This window comes from Capsella rubella, unplaced genomic scaffold (assembly GCF_000375325.1).
Source record: "Capsella rubella cultivar Monte Gargano unplaced genomic scaffold, Caprub1_0 scaffold_40, whole genome shotgun sequence".
In the NCBI taxonomy this organism is placed as follows: domain Eukaryota; kingdom Viridiplantae; phylum Streptophyta; class Magnoliopsida; order Brassicales; family Brassicaceae; genus Capsella; species Capsella rubella.
This window is the reverse complement of record NW_006238886.1, coordinates 14028-16505: the sequence shown is the minus strand read 5'-3', so window position 1 is coordinate 16505 and position 2478 is coordinate 14028. Positions and strand designations below refer to the sequence as shown.

General features: G+C 34.6%; 1 long non-coding RNA gene across 1 annotated transcript; it reads left to right on the top strand.

Annotated features, from left to right (window-relative positions):
• Positions 1–295: 295 nt before the first annotated feature.
• LOC111832550 lies at positions 296–1524 on the top strand. Its single transcript, XR_002835457.1, has 2 exons — positions 296–548; positions 1030–1524. It is a non-coding gene; the product is annotated as an uncharacterized LOC111832550 (long non-coding RNA).
• Positions 1525–2478: the final 954 nt, after the last annotated feature.

Below are 2478 nucleotides of genomic sequence, written 5' to 3'. Positions count from 1 at the left end.
TATTTATTTATTCTTTAAACCAACAATTCAGTTATACATATATATATATATTCAAAAATAAAGTTCTTATTCAAAATTTCTGAAACAAATTCAAACCCTATATTAGAAATTCTAAAACTTACTTTATACTTATAGACTTAAAAATATTAATCAAAACTATAAAACCACAATTTACCAAAAGCCAAAATAGAGAAGGTTTCTCATTGGCTAGTCCATTATGACAAAGATTGGACTTTGGTTAATTCTCCACCATAGATAGAGTAAATCCAACGGTAGAGATCTTTTCCTTTTTTCTGTTTGGTGAAGACTTCTCCTCTTTCTTTCTTCTTCTCCGTCTCCTTTGTTCTTTTTCTCGCCTCATTGAAATTTTTTTGTCGCACACTCCATTCTTCTCCACCTCCTCCGATTCCGACTTCACGACATCACACTCACTTCGAACCGTGATAGCCCAGAAAGTTGACTGGTTTAGTTGCTTAATACTTCTCCCTCCGAGTCGTCTCTCTCGCCTCCATATGTGCGATTCTGAATTTAATTCATATATCAAAGAGGTTTGTATCTCATCTTTGGTTCATTTATCGAAACTATGTGGGATTTTCTTTGTTGCTTCTGAAATCTTTTCTTATGCTTCCAATGAAATTTTGTTTGGATCCAGATTTGTGAGCACTTGTTGATCAATTTAGGTTAGATTGATTCACTAGTTGTTCAATTGGTCTGTGGTGATTTTGTTAATGAAACGTTTGGAATTGAGGTGTAAGTAAATACCCAATGTTTGTTGTTGTTTCTGAAACCTACTGTTTTCTTTTCTTTTTTTAATTTTACAGCTTGAAGCAACTACCAAACTGATTAGGTCAGATCATTTAGTCGATTACACTGCAATTTCAGGAAATTTGAAGCTAAATTAGCTTGTCTATTAAAAGCGTTAGATAGACACATGGTGGGTTATATATAAGAGAAAGCTACCGCAAAAATTTCGGGACAAAAACAGTGGTATTGTCATTGAAAAGCATTTGTTTTTATCTTCTTGTGCAGTTCTATTCAAAGCATAATAAAAAGATTCATGTGAAAGAAGAGGAAAGGACAACTATACATGCCAAGAAGCTGAGCTTAAGATGCTTAGGAAGAGTTTGAAATTCAAATCCACCCGATGTCTACCTAAACCTCCTTAGGTGATGATTCTCCATGTAAATTTTTTTGCTGATTGTTTGTTTCATCTTTTTAGGGTTGTGGTGGATTATTCAATTCTACTAAGGGCATCTGGAAATATAACATGAGAAAGGGGAGGAGCTCTCCGCCATGTACAAATCGCAAAACTAGGAAATCTCCTAGCCACCGCACAACCACAAGGAACCATACTTGCTACTTCAGCACCTTCTCCATCACCCTAAGAACTTTTTGCCTTCTCTTATGAACATGTTAGATCTTTCGAATGTTTAATACTGTGTAAGGCTTTGATTAACAACATTAGGGGTTTGATTAGCAACATTTTGGTTCATCAAATTTATATAATTTCAACATTTCTTTTTAGCTTTTGGAATCACAACAAAAGAAAAATTTGAGACAGGGTATATATGGTAGTAGATTAGCGTCTAATTAATTTTCAAAAACTCCTAAAGCGTCACTAAGGGGTTGCTAATTTGCGACTACTTACAAGTCTGAAAACCATCTCAAATCTACGACTCAGCAACTAGTCCCATATCAGTCCCTATTATATAAATATCAGGTTTGTCACAAAGTAGTTGCTTATTAATAGGGGTCACAACTTCGTCGTAAATATACGACTATTAATATCCGTCTTTAAACCGTCGCTTATATAAGACCATATATACCAGTCTCCAAAGAGTCGCAAATATTTGACGTTATTGTGACCATTAAATTTAGCGACCGTTTTTTAGCGACCAACATAGATCGTCTCGCAATAGTCGCAAATAGCTGTTTTGCGACCCTTTTAGGACGCTTTTGGGGGGTCACAAAATGCTTGTTTTCTTGTAGTGGAACCACTAAATGATTTATCTAGTGTTGTTTGGGGTTAGAATATGTTAGAATACAATAAATTTGATTTATAACAAGTGCTAAAGATGCATGAAAAGTGTTTAGATGTGTTGAGAAAGACTTGTTGAAATTGGGTCCCAAATTTGCTAAGAACTTGGACACATTGCGTTGAACCACTAAATGACTTATCTAGTGTTGTTTGGGGTTAGAATATGTTACAATACAATAAATTTGATAGATTACAAGTACTAAAGATGCATGAAGAGTGTTTAGATGTGTTGAGAAAGACTTGTTGAAATTGGGTCCCAAATGGGTTACAAACTCGGAAACATTGCGTTGAATAAATGAGTTATCTAGTGTTGTTTGGGGTTATAATATGTTAGATTACAATAAATTTGATTGATTACAAGTGCTAGATGTGCATGAAGAGTGTAAAAAGACTTGCTGAAATTTGGTCCAAAATGGGCTAAGAACGCACAACCATTGCTT